Genomic DNA, 23,248 nt, shown 5'->3' on the forward strand with positions numbered 1-23,248 from the left:
GGGACCGACCCCAACCTAGTTGTCTTACTATATTTGACTTTGTCCAAATTGTTTCTTTCTAGAGCTATAGTTTGCGAGACATCAATATGTGGTGGTGATATTGGGGTATCATATGCACAAAATATAAAGGTAATTACAACTTCCAATGGTTGAATGAATGTGGAGAGCTCGAGGTGAGAAAAGAATGTATGATTTCCTAGTCTATTGGGGAATATTCTGATGAAGTTCTCTATGATGTTTTACTAATGCAAGTTTGTTATATTTTGTTAGGCGACCTTGGCAATACAATTAGATTTGCCTTCCATGATGTGAGGAGAAATAATACTCTCTTGAACATAAGGGGAAGTATATTCTTGCACTTTTAACTCCTTCCTAAGTGTATGAAAACAAACAAAGATTGAAAGAAACAATGGGGAAAACATGGGGAGGGATTAAAAAAGAGTGATAAAGAATAAAGAATTGGTGAGAGGAAGGAGAAAGAGGCTAAGGGTGATGAAAATAGTGTATCTTACAAAAGCCAAAGAGTGTCTACTTTAAAAAAATAAAGGGATGCCCATTGTCTTACTTACTTATAGGGAATTTATGATAAACACTAATGATATAAATCCATATTTGCCTAGTGTTGTTTCAAAACTTTTCCATGATTTTGATGATGTCTTTTCTGAGGATATCCCTAAATGGTTACCTCTTTTGAGAGGAATAGAACATCAAATTGGCTTTGCTTCCGAATCTCAACTTTTGAATAAGACCACTTACATAAGAAATTTTGATGAAACAAGAGAACTACAAAGACAAGTAGAAGAGTTGATTAAAAAGGGATTTGTGAGAGAAAGTATGAACTGATGATATGTTCTTGGGCTCTTGGTACAAAAAAAGAATGGCACTTCGAGGAGATGTATGAATTTTTGCGCCATCATTAAAATAACGGTAAAGTATCACCATCTTATTCCTCATCAAAATGATGTTCTTGACAAATTTCATGTCTCTAAGATGTTTTCTAAAATTGATTTAAAAAGTGGATTCCACAAAATTCTAATGAATTCAGGTAATGAGTGAGAAACTGATTTCAAAATGAAGTATGATTTGTATGAGTGGTTAGTGACCTCATTTGTCATAAGGAAGTTTTTGTATGTGGTTTATGTTTTGGAATCATGGTTAGTTTGATTAACCTTAGTTGGGCTAGTCTAGTGATCTTGAAATCATAATTTCGGTAGAGATGACTTGAATGGCCATGTTTTTAGACGAAGTTCCTATCATAGATTGGATTTTGTTCATAGATTGGATTTTGTCTTACTTTACATCTAGAAGTTGAAATAGATATCTTAGTTTACTAATGCACCTAGTAATTTCATGATAATTAACCATATCTTCAAAGATTTTCATGGCAAATTTGAAGTTGTCTATTTTGATGATATTCTGATCTTTTCTATCTCCTTGGAAGAACATGTGGAGCACTTGAGGTTAGTTTTTGATGTTATAAGGGAGTAACAACTGTATTTAAATCTCTCAAAGTGCATAATTTGTCTTGATAAAGTAATCTTTATTGGTTTCATTGTTAGCTTGAATGGTGTTGAAGTTGATGAAGATAAAACTAAAATAATAAAATAATGGCGTACATCAAATGAAAAAATAGAAGTTAGGAGTTTTCATGGATATGCTAACATCTACAGAAGATTTGTGAGGGACTTTAGCATAATTTCTTTGCTCTTAACTGAAGTCACTAAAAAGGATAGGAATTTTAACATGGCACAAGAACAAGAGAATGCATACAAAGTCTTGAAAGATATGTTATGCTCTACTCCTTTATTACAGTTACCTAATTTTTCCAATTCTTTTGAAATTGAATGTGATGCTAGTGGAAAAGACATACGGGCTATTCTAATGCAAGATTCTAAGCCTATTGCATGTCTTAATGAGAAATTGATTGGGGATACATTGAATTATTATACTTATGATCGTGATTTGTACGTCTTTGTAAGGGCATTTGCCACATGGGTTTGTGACAAAAATTGACCACGAGTCATTGAGATACTTGAAAATCCAAGCTAAGTTAAGTAAGCGACATGCCAAGTGGATGGAGTTCATTGAGATATTTACTTATGTGATTTCATACATACAATGTTGGGACAACGTAGTGGCCGATGCATTATCCCAAAGGCACATTCTTGTTTCTACTCTTTCTTGTAAGCTAATGGGCTTTGAACAAATTAAATATATGTATGTTGATAATTCATACTTTGGAGTTGCTTGTACTGCATGTTTAAGGGACCCTTTGAGAAGTTCACTCTGCATGATTGTTTTCTTTTTAAAGAAAATAAATTGAGTTTGCCAATATATTAATTATGTGAAGTTTTTGTAAGAGGGCCACATTGTTGGGGTCTAATGGGAAAATTTGGAATGCCAAAGACCTTAGATATAATTGATGAAAAATTCTTTTGGACTGGTATGCGCAAGGATGTAAAATATTTTTGTGCACAGTGTTTAGAATGTAAGCTTGCAAGTCTAGGATCTTACCACATAGGTTGTTGATATTCCGTTTTTTTACGGAACATTTAGCATCATATTCTTGGAAAAATTGTATGTTTTCAAGCAACCAAAGTGGTATTTAATGAGTTTTTTTTAGTGTTTTAGGAAAATGAGTGAACCATAGAAGAAACATGGAAAAAGTAGTAGAAAAGGAATTTGACGGTCAAAATGGTGGATCGTCTGTCTTGCGATGGATCACCAGGTGGATTGTCAGGCTTAACTAGAACATGTCCTCCCAAAGGACTTGGTGATGGATCAAATTGTGTACCATCAGACTTTTGACAAACCACCAGTTGGACCGTCAGGCTTTATCCAGAAACCACTTTTCTGAGGGACTCAATGACGGACCAAATGGTGGACCATCAGACTTTCGACGGACCACCACTTTGGTCACCGACTTGGAAGCGATTTTTTTGATTTTAAATTTTAAATTCCTTTTTAGCTGGGAACATACAAATACTAAATATTAGGGTTAGTGGAGCAGTTTTTTTTATCTTCTACAAGTTTTTCATCTATAGAAACTTTCTGTAACCTAGTACTTTGGGGATTGATGCATATCTTTGGGGATGTTAATCATTCAATTCTTTATTCAATATTCAAGAATTGATTCTTGGATTTTTATAAGTGAATTCTAAATTTATTTATGAATAATACAAGAATTATTTCTTCTTTTTTTATGGAATTTTGTGGCTAAGTTCCTATAACTAGGGTTATGGGATCCTTAATGTGAAAAGAATCTATGGGTTTGAATCAAATTGAGTTCCATGAATAATTGATATTGTATAAACCTTTCTTCAATTTAATGACTTTTCTTGGTTGCAAACTTGAAAAGTGAGCCCAAGATCATCACTTGTCAGAAAGGAAAGTGTTTGTTGGGAAAAAGGAAGTGTTTACATGAATTCTAAGGGCTTTAACCTTTAGAATAATGGCAAATTCTATAATAGGATTATCTTACATGAGAAAATGGTTGAAAGAACAATGTATCCTTTGAGTTTGAGAGAATTAGAGCATAATGTATCTACTTAGGTTGAGAAACTAAGGGATAAAGAATAGGATTCAACCCTTCTTGCAATTGAATTTGCTAATTTGAACTCTTAAGTGATTCACAACCCTAGTTGTGCTAGCATTTTTGTAACCATAGACCTGGTTTGTTTAATCTTATTAAATTACTAATTGTAAAGAGAATCATTCATTGCAATACTCTTGTTACAATTAATTACTTTATAAGTTACAAATCAAAACCCCCTTTATTCAGCAACCTCTAATCAATAGTTTAGTGACGATTACAATACTTAGTGAGCACAGTATTCCCTATAGGATTCGACACCCAACCTAGTTGTGTTTTATATTTGACAGTGACCACTTTCACTTTCTAATGAGAGTTTTAATTTGGGTGTATCAGTTTTTGGCGCCGTTGCCGAGGAATACGATTGTCAATTAAGTTTGTGATTGTTTATCGATCCTTTGGTCAAAGATTCCCAAATTTTACTTTTTATTTGTTGTTTTTGTTTTGTGCAGGTTAAGTGTCTTGTATGCCAAGTATGTGGAGATCAGGTCAACCATTATTACCTATTCATCCAGAATTGCAGCTCATTGGCAGAATGGATGGTCAACAGGACCTGGAAAGAATAGCTGCTCAGCAGGAGTAGGCTAGATTAGTAGCCTTGATAGCCGCACAAATAAAACAATAGAATGCAGACAATGATGGTCAGGAAGTAAACCCAGATAATGAGGAGTTGGGCGATGATGAGTTATTAAACCCAAGGCGTAAATATAGAATACACGTAATCCCACAGAAGGATTTCTTTTTATGAATTGTTCATTTTACATTTTCAATTTAAATAAGTCGTATCTTGCTCAGACCAATAAATAGAGTTGAGGTTATAGTTAAAGCCGCTAATAGAAAATCGAAATAACTAGTTATAGTAAGCATGAAGGGGCTGCAGATGATGTAGCCATACTAGTGAACAGAAATATCAAAAAAAATTGCCAGGCTAGGATGAGACCTGAACATCGAGCTATCCAGTTTGCTCTAGACGATGATGATGAGGACTTGGATAGGGCTGGTGCTACAGGGGCTATTATTTCTCCTCCCTTAGCACCCGGAGCCAAGTTTAATATCACGAGTACTATGATCCAGTTATTGCATTTGAAGGGACTGTTCGGTAGACTTGGGGATGATCAATAATTTTAGGCAGCTTCCAACTGAAGCTCTCTATAAAACATGGGAGAGGTTCAAAAAGAAGCTCACACAGTTCCCAAATCATCAGATGAACAACATCCACCTAAAGAAGATACTATATAGGGCCTTGAATTCGGTGACTAAGCCAGTGGTGGATAATGCTGTGGGTGAGTCATTTATGGACCTCAATTTTCTTAAGGTGTCTGAGATGCTAGATAGTATGACAAAACAGAGTAGATCTTGGCATACCAGGGATTCTAAGGTAGCAAGATCTACTGTATCTATTGGCATGACTGTAGAACAGAGGCAAAGGAAAGAGGAACGTGACCAAGAAATGGCTCACTTAAAGACACAGATGGACCTTCTTACTAAGCATTTATTATCAGGAAAGATAGAGAAGGTTAAAGCTGTTGCATCACAGGGAAGAGCTGACTTTGGTTCTGAGGAGGAAACTAATTATTTGAACAATTAAGGGGTTTTTTGAGGCAGTGTCCAAGGAAACCAAGGTCGGACTACTATGATAAATCTGGTTACAAGGACTGAGACCTAGGAAATTAGAAAAATAAGAATGACAGGAGTGAGTTGTATGTGCCTCCTAGAAATCGTGAGGCTACTACAACTAGCTCTAGAAAGATATCCATGGATGATATGATGGATAAATTATTGAAAGGGGTGGAAGAAACCAATACTGCAGTAGCAGAGATGAAAAATGATTTATCCTCGATAAATCAATTGGTTGAATTGCACTCTACTTCAATTAAATAGTTAGAGCAGCAAATGAACCAACTTTCTATTGCGTTTAATTAGAGGAAGGCTGACACTCTACCAAGTGACACAGTTTGAAATCCAAGAAAGGATGGTTCGTGCATGACAATTACCACTAGGAGTGGTAAAGTACTGGCGGTAAGCCTGTGGTTGATATTATGGCAGAGAATGTTGATGAAGTAGCTATTGATCATCTGATAGAGTCTGAAAAACTGGATGAGGTTATTCATGATGTTGCATTCAACTTTTGGCAGGCTGATGAGTTGAAAAGAGAGGAAGACAAGAAAAAGGAAGTAGTGGTGAACACTCTGCCAAAACCACCACCTCTATTTCCTTAAAGATTGAAGAAGAAGGCTGAGGATACAAAGTTTCGTAAATTTATGGCTATGTTAAAGTAGTTGATGGTAAATGTGCCTTTAGTTAACGCACTTGAGCAAATGCCAGGGTGAGCTAAATTTACGAAGGACCTTTTGACAAATAAAAGAGTGGTGAGCTACGAATCAGTGGATAATATCCATCATTGCAGTGCTATTATTACAAGGTCCTTGGTGCAGAACAAGGTAGACCCAGGAGCGTTCACTATTCCTTATACTGTAGGGTCTTTAGAATTTGCTAAGGCGTTATGTGATCTGGGAGCTAGAATTAACCTGATCTCACTAGCTGTTTATAAAAATTTGGGTTTAGGAAACCCCACACCCACCAACATGAGACTTGTGATGGCGGATAGGTCGGTAAAATGACCTGTTGGTATTTTGTATGATGTGCTAGTAAAGTTGGCTACCTTTGTATTTCGTATGGTTTTCATAATTCTAGATTACGAGGTGGACTTCAAGGTGCCCATAATCTTGGGTCACCCTTTCCTCTCAATTAAAAGTGTGCTGATTGATTTGCGAGCTAATGAGTTCTTATTTAGGATGAATAATGAAGTGGTGCATTTTGATGTGTGAAAATCAATGAAACAACATAAAGAGATGAGCGTGTTCTCAATTGTAGGTGTATATTATGAGGACGAGTAGGAAGTACCAATAGAGGAGCAGCTTGCTGTTGAGCCATTAGTCGCAGTAGTTATGAATTTTGATTGTGAAGATATTGAAGATTATGAAGAGAATGTTTGTGCTTTGATAGGAATGGGATAATACTCTTATGCTCCTAAGAAGATCCATCTTGATCTTAAGAATTGACCAATACCACTGGCAAAGCCATTTATCAAAGAGCCACCGATGTTGGAATTGAAAGAGTTACATGGTTATTTGAGGTACGTGTTCCTGGGTAGTGGTAATTCACTACCCATCATTATTGTTACTGATATGGGTGAGCAACTGGTGGAAGCTATCATCACTGTTCTTAAGAGATATAAGAGAGCTATTGGTTGGACTATTGCGGATATCATTGGTATTCCTCTGGGTATATGCATGCACAAAATTCAGCTAGAGGAGGATTGTATGCCAACTATTGAGCATCAGCATCAGCTGAACCCACCTATGCAAGAGGTGGTAAAGAATGAAATCATCAAGTGGTTAGATGCATGGGTGGTATATCCTATATCAGATAGTAAATGGGTGAGACCTGTGCAATGTGTGCCTAAGAAAGTGGGTATGATAGTGGTAGCCAATGAGAAAAACGAATTGATCCCATTCAGGCCTGTTACTGGGTAAAGGGTGTGTATGGATTACTGAAAGCTCAACTCGTGGAAATTAAAGGATCACTTTCCAATGCCCTTCATGGATCAAATGCTTGATCGATTGGCAGGAAAGGGATGGTATTGCTTTTTGGATGGTTATTCTGGATATAACCGGATTTGTATTGCTCTCGAAGATCAGGAGACGATCACTTTTACATACCCGTATGGCACTTTTGCATTCAAGTGGATGCCATTTTGGTTATGTAATGCACCTGCCACCTACCAATGGTACATGATGTCTATTTTCTCATATATGGTTGAAGACAACTTGGAGGTGTTTATGGATGATTTTTTGGTTGTAGGAGATTCATTTGACTTGTGTTTTGCAAACGTAAGTATGGCCTTGCAACGATGTGTGGAGTTTAATCTTGTACTTAATTGGAAGAAGTGCCACTTTATGGTTAAGGAGGGCATTGTTCTCGGGCATAAAATTTTAACAAAAGAAATTGAAGTTGATCGATCCAAGGTTAAAGTTATTGAGAGACTACCACCTCCAATTTCTGTAAAAGGGGTTTGTAGTTTTCTCAGCTATGCTGGTTTTTATCGGAGGTTTATTAAAGACTTCTCCAAGATTGCAAACCCACTCTGCAAACTTTTGGAGAAGTAAGCAAAGTTTTCCTTCGATGAAGATTTCTTGAAGGCATTTTAATGCCTTAAAGGGAAGGTGGTTGAAGCCCCTATCATTGTAGGACCGGATTGGTCCAAGCTGTTTGAGATCATGTATGATGCAAACAATGTTTCTCTTGGAGCTACTTTGAGGAAAAAGAGGGACAAATTATTTAATCCAATCTACTATGCCAGCAAACTCTGAATGGAGCTCTAAAGAACTACACTATCACCGAACAGGAACTCCTTGCTGTAGTGTATACTTTTGAGAAATTTAGAGCTTATCTTCTTGGAACCAAGGTGGTGGTCCACACTGAACATGCAGCCTTGAGATATTTGATGGCTAAAAAAGATGCAAAACCAAGGCTGATTAGATAGGTGTTACTACTCTAAGAATTTGACTTTGAAGTCAAAGATAGAAAGGGTTGCAAAAACCAAGTGGTGGATTATCTTTCTAGGATGGAAGGTGAGCAAGAAGTTAGAGATGATATGGAGATCAATGATGCATTTCCGGATGAGGAGATCTTAGCTGTTGCTCTAGAGAAACTACCTTGGTACGCTAATTTTGAGAATTATGTGGTGAGCGAGGTGATTCCAAAAAATCTTTCTTTTTATCAGAAAAAGAAGTTTCTTCATGATGTGACACACTACTTCTGGGATAAGCCATATCTTTTTTGGTGATGTGCTGATAATATAATAAGGAGATGTGTTCCAGAGGTGGATGTATTGAGAATATTGGAAGCATGTCATCCTTCCCCAATTGGGGGTCACCATGCAAGTGATGGAACTGCGAGAAAGGTGTTGCATAGTGGATACTATTGGCCATCATTATTCAAGGATGCTCACGAGTTTGTGCTAAAATATGACCAATGTCAGAGGCAGGGGTCGATCTCCAAGAGGCATGAAATGCCTTTAACTAAGATGCTTGAAGTGGAATTTTTTGATATCTGGGGCATCGATTTCATGGGTCCTTTTATAAGCTCATATGGAATGAAGTACATTTTAGTTACTGTGGATTATGTATCAAAATAGGTCAAAGCTGTTGCCTTGTCTGATAATGAATGGAAGGGAATTGGTGCATTTCTTAAGAAGAACATCTTCTCTTGCTTTGGAGTGCCAGAAACTATTATAAGCGATGGAGGATCCCATTTTTGATACAAAGTGTTTCGGGTGGATTTAGTGAAATATGGGGTGAAACAACATAGAGTAGAAACTCCATATCACCCAAAAACTAGTGGGCAACTGGAGGTGTCGAATCGGGAGATTAAAACCATTCTAGCCAAAAACAATGAATGCTAATAGGCAAGATTGGGATAAAAAGCTAGATGATGCTTTATGGGTGAATCAGACTGCTTTTAAGACTCCAATTGGCATGTCCCTATATCAGCTAGTCTATGGAAAAGCATGCCATTTATCGGTTGAGCTGGAACACAAGGGTTTGTGGGCTCTAAAAAGGTTAAATCTGAATTGGAAGGAGGTAGCAGAGCTAAGATTAGGGCAACTGAATGAGATGGATGAATTCCATCTCGGGGCTTACAAAAGAGCGGACCTTTACAAAGAGAAGATGAAAAAGTATCACGACCGAAGCTTGAAAATAGAGACTTTCAGAAAGGTGATTTGGTACTTCTGTTCAATTCCAGGCTCAAATTTTTTCCAGGTAAACTCAAGTGTAAGTGGTTAGGACCATTTAAAGTTAGTCAAGTCTACTCATCTGGAGTAGTCGATCTTGAAAATAAAGATGAAAGCGTCTTTAAATTGAATGGGCAACAAATAAAACTTTATATAGGTCCAAAAGACTCGATAAGAAGTGCTGATATCTTTTATCTTGATAAAGTTTAAGAAATTGAGATAACTGAGTTATGCCGCGATGATAAATCAGGCGCTAGTGGTAGGCAATCCACAATGTGTTGTTGTAACGATAGTTAGAGTCCATTTCATGTTTTTGTGCAATTTTGATGTGTTTGTGAAGAGTGCAGGACCAGAAATGCAGTAAAAAGGGAAAAGAGAGATATAAGTGAGCTACTGGAACAAGGTGACAGACGACTTGGCGGACCACCAGTCCCCTGACGGACCACCACTTTCACCCATCAAGAAATGGTAAGAAAGTTCATTTGCTGGATAAGGCACGACGGCCTAAGTGGTGGACCGTCACAAACCTAGTGGGCCATCATAAAAGCCATCAAAAGTAAGATCAACGATCTACATTCTGGTACGAATAACGGTTAGGCTGGTGGACCATCACATTCTTGGTGGACCATCCCATTGACTGTCACATTGAAACAGAAACACCCAAACTCTGGTGATGAGTGACGTTCAAGTGGTGGTCCTCCATACTTATGACATACCATCAATATCACCGCCACTTTAATGCTAATTCTAAATCAGGTCGGATTAAATTGGTACTCTTTATAAGTACTCCGTATTTGACCCAAAGTGAGATTTTAAGGATAAAATTGAGCAGGTACATTTATTGTAACCGTTCCATGACCTTTAGCTATTCCACTTCCTTAAGATTCGAAGAACCTAAAGGGAGTTATCCCAACTGAGGCTCCCTATCTCCTCCATTTTTATCTTATTTAAACTAGCTCACTTCTTCCATATCTTCATCACAAATAAAGAGGAATGCAAGAGCTAGAATCTATACGTTACCTTTGTCTCTAAACTTTCAAGCACGTAGCGTACCTGCAAAATCAAGGTATGTGCATACCCTACTCTTCTAGTTGTCCATATTAAGTGTAAGAGCATGATTTATTTTTCTTAGTTTGTTCCTATTGTATTGAGTTTGAATGACTTGAGTTGGACTTCAATGTTCCAATTTGTGTGAAATCTGAGTAGAACAAGTTGTAAAATTCGAAGAATGTGCCTAAAATATGAGTTTAGTGTTGTATTAATACCTGGAAATTGATCTGATATGTAATTGCTCGACAAAAGGGTCGAACCCAAAACTGTGGCTAAAGACGAAGGTGCGATGGTTGAATTGGTGGACCGTCAACTTGATATCGGACCCCCAACTTGACCATCACCAAGCACTGTGAGATGGCACTCTCTGGATAAGTTTTAACGATTGAATTGGTAGACCATCAACTTTTCGATGAACCACCAACTTGACCGTCATGAGGCAAAATTACATAATGTGACTATTTTTGACTTTTGAACTAATTCATGACTTTTTTTTAGGTGTTATTGCCCCTAAAATTCCATAAACCAGAGGAGGAAGATTTCAATAAGGTAGGAATGCATCCGCACCGGCTTACAACACCAGACAAAATGAAAGAGAAACTTCCATATTCTCCAAGTCTGAGGAGAAGAGTGAGAGTACCCCTAGCAGTACAAGTTCAAGCCTCAATGAGGAAACTATTGCTGCAACTCAACCATTGCCTGTAGAGGGTGAAACTAAAACTGTTAACATAGAGGATCAAATGAAAGTTCCTGATGCTGAAGCTAAACCAGAGAGTGATAATGTTATCAAGCAGAAAGATCCACAGATTTAAGAGGCTATTAGGTGGCAGATAGAGGGAGCACAAAAAGAGTTCTATGACGGGTTGACACCCATAGCTCGAGGGATCAGAATATCATTCATAGAAGAACATAAAATTATGACAACAGAGCTTCATGAATATCTCGAGTTAGAGCACGGATTCAACAAATATGGACTAGCATGGATGAGCAGACCACTAGGAGAGTACCAATCTAACTAGGTAAGGGAATTCTGTATAAATTATCCTTGTTTGGTGAAAGAGGAATGCCCAAAAGGGACTCCAATCCCAAATAGACCAAATAGGGAGTTTGTCTTGGTCCGAGGGGTCACCGTTGATATCTCAGCCCGAATAATTAATAGGATGCTATTTGGGCTAGGATATTAGGCTCCACCCACTATCCCAGATTTTGAGTATAGAATGAGAAATGCTTCCAGTCAGAGACATTGGGCAGCTTCTTTATTGACTGATGATGGAAATCCTTTCTGGTTGACTAATTCCAAAGAGCGCATTGCAAAGTTCACTCTTAGTTTTGAAGCTAAGTTCTAGTGGGCTATTTTTTGGTTAAGGTTAATGCCAACTAAAGAAAATGGGAACCTGGATCATCACAGAGTAGTAGCAGTAGCCAGTTTGGTTTCAGGGCTACCAATTGATTTTTTCCAGCTAATTGCAGATGAGATGTTCATGTGGGCACATAAAGTGACCACTTCTGTACCCTTCCCATGTTTGATCACTGAGTTATGCAAATGAGCGGGTGTGCCACTGATTCGTGGGGTTGATAATAAAGTACAGGCTACACATAAGTAGGACATTGAGAAGTTAAAAGACAAATCAAAGTTTGAAATTCGTATAACCAAGCCTCCAATATATCAGCCTTAGTCTGCACCTACTCCCGAGGACACAGAAATGCCTGAATATATGCCTTTATCCATCACCACGTATGTACCACCTGATTATGTGCCCCAGGGTATGTCTGTAGGGTCAGGTTCTACACAGTCTGCTGGTGGAGAAGAGTTTACTGAATATAGCTTTGACCTTGAAAATTTTGTTAAGGTGGTAAAGAATCAAAAATGGTTTCAAAAATAATTAGCAAAGTAGGCTAGAGATTTCAAACCTTTTGTGGATGAAATTGTAGCTGAAGCAGTCAGGACATTTCAAACTATTCAAGTTAGGATGGATAACATGGAAGCCTGCATCAATAAAAGGCTAGATTCATTGTCTCTCCCTGATCTTGCCAAGCTCATGGCAGAGTCGGAGTAGGCAAAGGCTGACATAGTAGAGTTAAAGGGAAAACAATCATATCCGCCTATATTTGATCCGACTTTAGTGGTAAGTGATGATGATGAGGGCATTCTAGATCTGATAGGTAGACCCGTAAAGGACAAATCCAAGAAATAAATGGATGAAAAAGCAGCAAGGAAAGAAGAAAAAAAAGAGAAGCAATGTCACCTACGGAGTTAGACCGGCATAACCTGAAAAGAGATATAAAGAAGTCAAAGAAAGAAGCTAAAAAAAAGCAAACAGAAGTAGAAAATGAAGTAGCAGGAGTCTCTATTAGTGCTACCTCATCAGGGGGGCGAAGTACAGGTTCATTTCGGGAGATGATCCCTTAAATTATGGGGCCAACATTGTGTCGGGTGAGGACACAGGGACCTCACCCCACCTGATAGGTGCCTCAGAGGAATAGGAGGCAAAGTAAATATACCAATCCAACCATATATGGTAATTTATTGTTTTGAGGACAAAGCATATCTTTTTATGTGGGCGTGGGTGTATTTACATTATGGTTGGATGTTGTTGTTGATATTCTGAATCCAATTATATGCTATCTAGTAGAAGTGGCATGTCTAGGGTGTTTTTATTATTGCATTTCAAATTTTGCAACTTGTGATGTGAATATCTATGTTTAATGATTATCTATAAAATGTTTCTATTTCAGTACTTCGTTGTAAATATGATATTGAATGATGTTGGCATAAGACTATGAGTATGTGTATGTAATTATTTACTTTATTCATGCAAAAATGTGTACATAACCTTCAGTAAATCTGCATTTGGCATTATTCTGTAAGAGGTGCATGAATTATGTGATGAACATTCTAAGAGTTGCAGAAGAAGTTTAGCTCAGTTGCCTGTGGGTATGAGGATTTACCTTCAGTTCTTGCATAGTCTAATGCTAGAACTTGCCTGATTCATTGATATGGTCTTTCGGTGGATTCAATAGGATAGGATAATAGGACTCCTTGTACTTTTAGCCCACTTAGCCTAAATAAATAACCCCACCAAAAAGATTTTTATCTTATTTGAACCTGCCTTGTGCCTTTAGGACCATTTTTCAATTCCAATAACTTTTATTTACTCTTCATAGGGCGTTAGCATCCTACTCTGGCCTTGGCCCAAAATTAGGGTATTGTGCACTTTAACTTAGGCAAAATACCTAAGTTGAGGGTGACTTTTTTCAAGGTGCAAATGCCAAATGGAAAGTGAGTGTAAATTTTAATCTAAAACCTTTTGGCCCTGATCAGTTCAAAGATATTGTGCACCTTAACTAAATGCATCAGCATAAGTTGAGGGTGGCTGATGCTTGTCTTCTTCCCTCTAAAAAAGGGGTTTATGTCTTAAGAAGAGCCTATTATTAGAAGTAGTAAATGAGCTTATCTAGGCTACAGCAATGCCAAGTCAAGGAGAGTTAAGCCTTAATGAGTCACTTTAACCAAAAGAATATCCTTACCTAACCAGAAGCCTCATTATAAGGCTTGAAAAGACCTATTTGATCCTAGCGAGTCAACCTTGAGGAGGTGTTGGGCAAGCCTATGGGTATTTTGGACTATGCTTGTAACTTCTTTGATGAGTGTGAGATTTTTAATTGTGTCCACATCATTGATGAGTGGTGGACTTCATTGTGGTGAGGGCAACTGGAGTTTCACTGAGGTTTTCTATTCTCTGTGGGATGTAACATCCATGTTTGTGTGCTGAATTATGATCAATGCCGGATGTAGACCCTGATGTGTTAAATTCATGTGAGTGAAATGATAAGTGAATAGTTGCATCAAGATGTTTTAGTGGTTACTTGCAGGCCATTGTATTGTTCATGTTCACAATTAGGTGTTGAGTTGCTTAAGGACAAGCAATTATCTTAAGTTAAGGGTATTGATGTTCCAGTTTTTAAAAAATATTTAGCATCATCTTCTTGGGAAAATTGTATGTTTTCAAGCAACCAAAGTGGTATTTAATGAGTTTTTTTAGTATTTCAGGGATAGGAGTAAACCACAGAAGAAACTTGGAAAAAGTAGCACAAAAGAAATTTGACGGTCAAAATGGTGGACCATCAGTCTTAAGACGGATCACTAGGTGGATCGTCAGGCTTAACCAGAACATGGCCTCCCAAAGAACTTAGTGATAGACCAAATGGTGTACCGTCCGACTTTCGACGGACCACCAGTTGGACCGTCAGGCTTTATCCAGAAACCACTCTTTTGAAGGACTCAGTGACGGACCAAATGGTGGACCGTCAGACTTTTGACGGACCACCACTTTGGCCATCAACTTGGACGCGGTTTTTTTTATTTTAAATTTTAAATTCCTTTTTACCTGGGAACATATAAATACTAAATGTTAGGGTTAGTGGAGCAGTTTTTTTAATCTTCTACAAGTTTTTCATATATAGAAACTTTCTGTCACCTAGTACTTTAGGGATTGAAGCATATCTTTGCGGAAGTTAATCATTCAATTCTTTATTGAAGATTCAAGAACTGATTCTTGAGATTTTTGAAAGTGAATTCTAAATCTATTTATGAATAATACAAGAATTTTTTCTTCTTATTTTATGGAATTTTGTGGCTAAGTTTCCATAACTAGGGTTATGGGATCCTTAATGTGAAAAGAATCTATGGGTTGTGAATCAAATTAAGTTCCATGAATAACTGATATTGTATAAACCTTTCTTTCATTTAATGGCTTTTCTTGGTTGCAAACTTTAAAAGTGAACCCAAGAACATCATTTGTCAGAAAGGAAAGTGTTTTTTGGGAAAAAGGAAGTGTTTACATGAATTCTAAGGGCTTTAACCTTTGGAATAATGGCAAATTCTCTAATAGGATTATCTTACATGAGAAAATGGTTGACAGAACAATGTATCCTTTGAGTTTGAGAGAATTAGAGGATAATGTATCTACTTAGGTTGAGAAACTAAGGGATAAAGAATAGGATTCAACCCTTCTTGCAATTGAATTTGCTAATTTGAACTCTTAAGTGATTCACAACCCTAATTGTGCTAGCATTTTTATAACCATAGCCCTAGTTTTTTTAATCTCATTAAATTACTAATTGCAAAGATAATCATTCGTTGGAATACTCTTGTTACAATTAATTACTTTATAAGTTACAAATCAAACCCCCTTTTATTCAAGAACCTCTGATCAACAGTCTAGTAACGATGACAATACTTAGTCAGCACAGTATTCCCTATGGGATTTGACACCCAACCTAATTGGGTTCTATATTTGACAGCGACCACTCACACTTTCTAACAAGAGTTGTAATTTGGGTGTATCAGTTGTATACACCTTTACTTGTCCTAATTTCACCTTGGATAGACATCTCTATGAATTTTGTCTTAGGTTTACCAAAAACAAAGTATGATAAGGACGATTTTTTTGTTATGGTTGATAGATTCTCTATGATGGATTATTTCATTCCATGCTTAAATACTAATGATGCTTTTCATGTGGCTGATCTATTTGTTAAAAAGTTGTGAAATTATATAGAATACCTAAAACTATTATCAGTGATAGGTATGTTACGTTCTTGAGCCACTTTTGGCGTGTTCTTTAGGAAATGTTAGGAACCAAATTGTTGTTTTCTACTTGTCACCCACAAACTGATAGGAAAACTGAAGTGGTGAATACAATATTAGGTAACATGATAACGACCATTTTGAAAGGTAAATTAATATTTTGGGAGGATCACTCGCCATTGGTGGAATTTGCTTATAATAGAACTATTCATTCTTTTACTAAGTCTTCTCCTTTTGAAGTTCTTTATGGATTTAATCCCCTTACCCCCTTGATTTAGTATCATTGTATACTAATGATATTGCTAGTTAATTGGAAAAATAAATCTAAGGTGATGAGAAAGAACTAGACTGGGCATTGAAAGGAGGAATGAACAAGTTGATATAAGAAGAAACAAAGGGCAAAAAACAAGACATATTTGAGCTTGGGGACTTATTTTGGATTCCCATGCACAAAGAAAGGTTTCTTTCCAAATGGAAATATAAATTTCATCCCAAAGGTGATGACCCTTCAAACTTCTTGAGTAAATTAGAGACAATGCTAATAAACTGGATTTGCCTATTGACTATCAAGTGAGTTCTACTTTCAATGTTGCTGACTTGTCCTTGTTTGATGGTGGATCAAATTTGAGGGTGAAATTTTTTCAAGAACTAGGGGATGATAACTCCCTGGGTAATGACATGATGCTATAGAAGCCCTAAAAAGACCTTCATCAAAGTCTCAAGCCCAAATTGTTTAGCTTCAGTATGAAATTAAAAAGATGCTTATAATGGAAGAAGATCACAAGAACGAGTCTAAGAATTATAGAGAAGAATGGGATAAGTGCTACACATATTTCATAGTTCAAGTCCATTCCCATAAAGAAGATTGGATCCATACAGATTTTGATCAAATTTGAATCCTTATTTCCTAAGGGGAGAATTTTTGGTATTATTTTTACATGCTTTTAAGTTTCCTAGTTTAAAAGCTCCTGGTTTAACTTTCCTAGTTTAAACTTTCCTAGAATACGAGTCCATGCTAATTGGGATAGGTTTTTTTCCAATATATAAGGATGGATTTTGTTATTTTCCATTAGACAACATTATTATTAATTGAGAGTTTCTCTTCCTTACACCTTGGTGTGTGTCTACTTGGATTTATCTTAAAACCTTATATGAATGATTTTTTAAGAGGTAAGATTAAATCTTAGTTTGATATCTTTGGCTTCCATTAAAGTTAATTACAGAAGCTGATTAGTCTTATACTAATTATTGTCTTTAGTTTCTTCAAAATAGGGGCATAGATCACTTCCTAAATAGGACTCTATAAGTATCATAATTAGTCTTAATTTGCTACGTTTGAATTCTAAGATCAATTAGGGTTCTTATCATATAATCTCAAAATTGGAGATTTTATTCTCAAAGTTTGCAAATCTTTAATTTCTTGTAATTAATATTAGTATTTTTGGTTCTACATTATTTCCTTGTTTATTCAAGTAACCTAATTATTATCAATAATAAAATATTTTTAAATCTGACTTTACTACTAATGAAGAGGCAACTGACCTTGAATTACTGAAAACATGAGAAAATTGGGACACACAGAAACTAAGGGGGTGATAACAAAATACATCATTTAGTACATTATGGAGAACATACCTATCAGTCAAAAGGCATCATCATGGGACATGCTTAGTGGATTCCAAACCACAAATGGGAAGTTTATAGTGTGTAGTACATATCATCTGGTCAGACATAGGAAAGAAGTTAAGGATCAATGGAGGTGCATATGGTATAAAGGGCTACCCTACAAGATAAATTTCTTTTTATGAAGGCTATAAAAATTTAAAATTCCGGTAGATTACCCCATGAATGATGTGGCATCAATATGGTTTTTATATGTAGGTGTTATGTTAAACCTCACATAGAAATATTTCATCACTTATTTATTCTATTAACTTTTCTTTAAGGGTGTGGAATTACAATGAAGTGATAGCAGGTATTGAAGGTCTAGTTATAAGTGTCACCAAGCTTTTTCAAAATAGTAGAGTACAGATTTTGGTGGAAGACTTAAGCCTATTGCATAGGTTGTTCCTAGTATGATATGCCGGCAGTTATGGAAAGAAGAATCAAATTAAATATGTGTTAATGCATAGGGTTATACATGATATCAATGAGAATCTGAATCTCCTAACACCAATTAGATATCCATGGATAAAAAAATGCAAAAAAATTGCCCTCTATTATTAGATTTCTTTGTAGAATAATAGGCTATAAGTGAAAGAAATTTTCGTTAAGTGAAGCAAGCCTACACCAGGGTGATAAAAGTGCAATTTAGATGGTATTTATAGAGGAAACAACTTTTTATATTACAAATTAAAAGGGTGACTTTATCTATGCCTCATGTAGATAGTTGCAAAATAGTACAAGCATTTATGCCGAGTCATTGGCTATGAAGGAAGGTTGTGAGTATTGTGTGGAACATTATCTTCTGCCTCTAGTCCTTAAAACTGACTCATTAGCATTGGCAAAAATACTAAAATGGAAATGGGAGAGTCCATGGAGCATAGGGTGATTATCAAGAGAATAAAGGAGTTGATGAAGGTGGGCCTAATTCAAGTGCAACACAATTTAAGAGAAGGATAATCTCCAAAAAATTTTCTTGCTTACTAGTGTTTTAGTTTTTCAAGTGCAACAAGCTTTAACACATTTATGTAACTCCCAAGGGGATTAAAAACCATAATAATAAAAGTTAAACAACTATTAGCACAACTTAGAATAAAGAAAATGAAGAAGCAAAAACTAGATTAAATAAATAGTTTAGAGACACAAAAGTGCTCCCAAAGACTGTAATGTAAATACACAGGGGAAGCTCAAGTACACCATAAAATTTAAACACAATCAGGATTAACAGATGCACATGATACATAGTTTAACAATAATAGTAGAGTAATTATAAGTTTACCAAAAAGTTAGGATTGTTTAAATCAATATTAAGGTAGTATTAATCTATATGAGGTTAATGCCTTTGTAAAGGAATAAATAAGACTAAGAACTAGTAGCTTACAATTAATGGAAACTCATATTTAATCTACCATGAGCTAACATAACTAAACAAACTTGGAATTTCACTTTACTAGCATCGATTACACAATACCTGGTGAGAGATTTAGGTGACTTAAAGTGTAATTGATCAAAATCTTTTTGAAATTTATGTTAGTTTAACAATATTAGATCGATTCTCAATGATTTTAACCTTAAACAATTACACTAGTTATAGTCCTTACCTGAGATGAGTAGATTCAAATGACTGAAGAGGTAGCTGGCATTGAGATAAGGAGACATGTAGAGATTCGTTAGCCTTTCCCAATTCCTATTTTCCTTATTCATTGCTTTCTAGAATAGAATAGAGTTTTTTATTTTTTTGTTATTTTTTGTCGAGTTGGTCCTTTATTTGATTGACCCACTTTATTATTGTAAATATTTTATCAATAAAATAGGCTTGGGCCAGTCATTTAGCTAAAAAAATATCAATTATACCTTAACATAGTCATTCAATGGATTCTATTAGAGAACTATTTGTTGGAATATCAGGTACACACAATGAAAGTAAATAGACTGGATCTCTTGCATGTAATATAGACAACCAACATAAACACTTAGTTCATGAAAATAAAGCTTTAAGATAATCAGGAATACCTCTTGAAGCATGTGTAGATACTTTCAACTGAATCCATTATCAAATCTGTAGTCTTCTACAGTGATCCCAAATTCTCAGTTGAACTCTCTCAATACGTGGGTGGGCAAGTACTGAATAGAATACCGAATTCTTTCTATGTTTTTGTTTTTCAATTTCTAGGCTAGGGAAATATCTATTGATAGAGATACTTCCCCAGTCTAAGGAGGAAAGAAAAATACACGCCTATTTCTACTTGAATAAGCACAGGTGGTTTCTTATTTTCCCATAGAAAATAGAATTTCAAGTTTTAGTATAATATTGGCGCTGTAGGGACCACATAATTAATTATTGAGGCTCCCTATTATGGAAGTAATTCAAAAAACCAATTTGAATTATTCTTACCATAGTAAATTATAAATTATTCACTAAAAATTTGTAATTTTACTTCTTTATTTTTATTTCAAATTCTCCATTAAACACTTATGTAATTTCACATATTAATATTATAGATACTAATCAATAAATTAAATTATAGAAGAATTTAATATAATGATTAATTTCCTTTATAGCAATACTTCACTTATTTCATATGTCGGATTCGTAAATTCAATGATACACATGAAAACTTATAAGCTTCTCATAAAAGACGTATCATCAATCTCTATACCCAAATATGAACTCCATCAACTAACTTATTATTTCACCAATATATATTATTATCATCCAATTTGAATATTGACCCATCTCAGAATATCACATCTTAATAAATCAAATAGATAAAGAATATACACAAATCATAATAGTTATATCAGGATTGAGAATATAAGTACATTTATCAATCTAGAGAATATATTTTTATTAGTTAGTACAAAACAACTATTTCTACTCGATCTCATTCAACACATACAAAATGTACTAGAAGAATAAGTTAGAACTATATCATTCTCTTAATCAAGATAAATTACATATAATCTTGTGCTACAATCATTCTGATGGTTTGCCCAAATTCCTATCTACGATTGTGAACTAAAACTTTAACTTATTAGAATCGATGATTTAATCTTCCGTGTATAATATACACCAAATTATCTACTATATATATATTGAGGACACATATATGGTAAAAATATATTTAATGTAATGATTTATTGAATTAAATAAATAAATAATCATTCCATAAATAGTACTATTTCAAAATCGCATGGTTTATAGTATATCCTAACAATCTCTTACTTAGACTCATTACCATGAATCCACAACACTAGCACCCAATTCTTCTACATGTCTTTCTAAGGGCTTCTGCGGTAAAGATTTTGTGAAAGAGTTTGTTAGGTTGTTTTCTCATTCAATCTTTGCAACAACCATATCTCTTCTTTGCAATATTATGTATTGTTTGAAAATCAAGCATGCACAATGGGCGCAAATAGACAAGATCACTTGCATGTAATATAGACAACCAACATAACACATAGTTCACATGAAGGATGCTTAAAATAATCAGGAATACATCATTAAGTGTGAGCAAATATCTTAAGGTGAATCCATCTTTGAATTTGCGGTCTTCTACAATGATCCCAAATTCACAACCAAACTCTCTCAATACTTGGATAGGAAAGTATTGAATAGAATACCTAATTCTTTTTCTTATTATTATTGTTCATGAATTTCTAGGCCAGGAAAATTCCTATTTATAAAGACTCCCCCAGTCCAAGGAGAAAAAAAATACACGCCTATTTTTACTTGAACAAGGACAAGTGGTGATTTCTCCTTTTCCCATAGAAAATAAGAGTCTGAGTTCTAGTATAATATGAGAACTGTAGGGTCCATAGAATTAATTGTTGAGGCTCCTAATTATTAAAATAATTTAAAATACCAATTTGAATTATTCTTACCATAATAAATTACAAATTATTCTACTAAAAATTCATAATTGCACTCTATTTTTCTTTAGTAATTCCCCATTAAACACTTATGTAATTCCTCATGTTTAAATTATAGATACTAATCAATATATTAAATTACTGATAAATTTAATATAATGATTAATTACCATTAGAGAAATGCTTAACTTATTTCATATGTCGGATTCATAGATCCACCGACTAGGTTTACAAATGAAAACTTATAAGTTTCCCATAAAAGGCATATTATCAATCTCTATATCGAGACATGTATTCTATCAGCTAACTTATTATTTCACCAATATATATTATTATCATCCAATCTCTTAGGAATATTCACCCATCTCAGAATCACACCTTTTAATAAATCAAAACGATAAATAATATGTACAAATCATAATATCTATATCAAGATTGAGAATATAAGAACATTTAATAGTTTAGAGTATATGTTTTTGTTAGTCTGTCCAAAAAAAAATACCTCTACTCGGTCTTGTTTAATACAAATGAAATGTACTAGCATGAGAAGTTAGAACTATACCATTCTCATAATAAAGATAAATTACATTTAATCTCATGCTATAATCATTCTAATGGTTTGTCCAATTTTTTATTTACAATTGTGAACTATAACTTTGACTTATAAGAACTGATGATTTAATCTTCTATATTGTAGTACCCTAGATTTTGGTCCTTGAAAATTTCTTAAATTTTATCCCCATTGTCTTAAATACGACTCACCCTATGAGTTGCAGGGTGTCTTGATGGGTCATATGACCCTAGTTGTAAGGGGTCCAGTGAATGGTGCTTGATTTATTATCCTTAGTATATCTTGGGGACATGAGTCGTAAAGACCCATGATGAGTCATTGGACTCAAATTGTAGCTTAAACATTGTGTGTGTGGCTAAGTTCTACTTTGAGTATGAGTGACTCACTAAGAGTCATGAGGACACATTATGAGTCATTTGGTGCAAATTGTAGGTGTCTAGTGTAAGTCCTACATGGTTCTATCTTGGATACTACTTAGAACCTACGAGTTGTAGGGTCACAATACGTGTCGTATGATATAAGTCATAGTTTCAATAGTATGGGTGCCCTCTGAAAGTGTCTTAGCTATGAATCCTAGTGAAGAGTCATAAGGTGTACGATTCATCATGTGACCCATAGTCATAGGTGAAACTTTTTCAGTTTTTAAGTTGAGGGCATTTTGGACATTTACCACCTTAACCACTTAGACTCCACGTCCATAAAAACCCGTGTCATTCTTTTCACACTTTCACAAATCAAAGATTCTCTTTATTCTCTAAATCCCCTCAATTAAGATACTTAGGGTTTTCAAGAAGTAGGTCATCTAAGAGCTCAAGGTTTGGATTCTCTCCATAATTTCTGGTATTTTAGGCATGTTACTCTTCCCTAATTGCTAATTTTCTAAAATCATATTTTTAAAAGTGTTATTCATATGGTTTTAGTGTTTTTCTTGAAACACGGGTTGAGGGTTTTGAATGCTTGTTGTTGAATAATGTTTTCCATGACTTACGTATGATTGTTCATGCTTTACTTTTGGTTTTGAACTTATGGGGTGCATGGGCATGGTCAATAAACTAGGGGATTATGATTTTCCCCAACTTGTGACTTTTAAAGTGGTTGCTACCTTGACCCTAT

The 23,248-nt window shown here is 35.3% G+C and overlaps 1 long non-coding RNA gene across 2 annotated transcripts in view; it reads right to left on the reverse strand.

Annotated features, from left to right (window-relative positions):
- LOC124888530 overlaps positions 1-21,328 on the reverse strand; it is a 47,022-nt gene extending 25,694 nt beyond the window's left edge. For both annotated transcript variants that reach the window (XR_007046914.1, XR_007046913.1), the window contains exons 1-2: positions 19,293-21,328; positions 17,665-17,750 (exon numbers count right to left, since the gene is read on the reverse strand). This is a non-coding gene — a long non-coding RNA (uncharacterized LOC124888530). The remainder of the gene's footprint in view (positions 1-17,664; positions 17,751-19,292) is intronic.
- Positions 21,329-23,248: the final 1,920 nt, after the last annotated feature.

This window comes from Capsicum annuum, chromosome 11, assembly GCF_002878395.1.
Source record: "Capsicum annuum cultivar UCD-10X-F1 chromosome 11, UCD10Xv1.1, whole genome shotgun sequence".
NCBI lineage: Eukaryota > Viridiplantae > Streptophyta > Magnoliopsida > Solanales > Solanaceae > Capsicum > Capsicum annuum.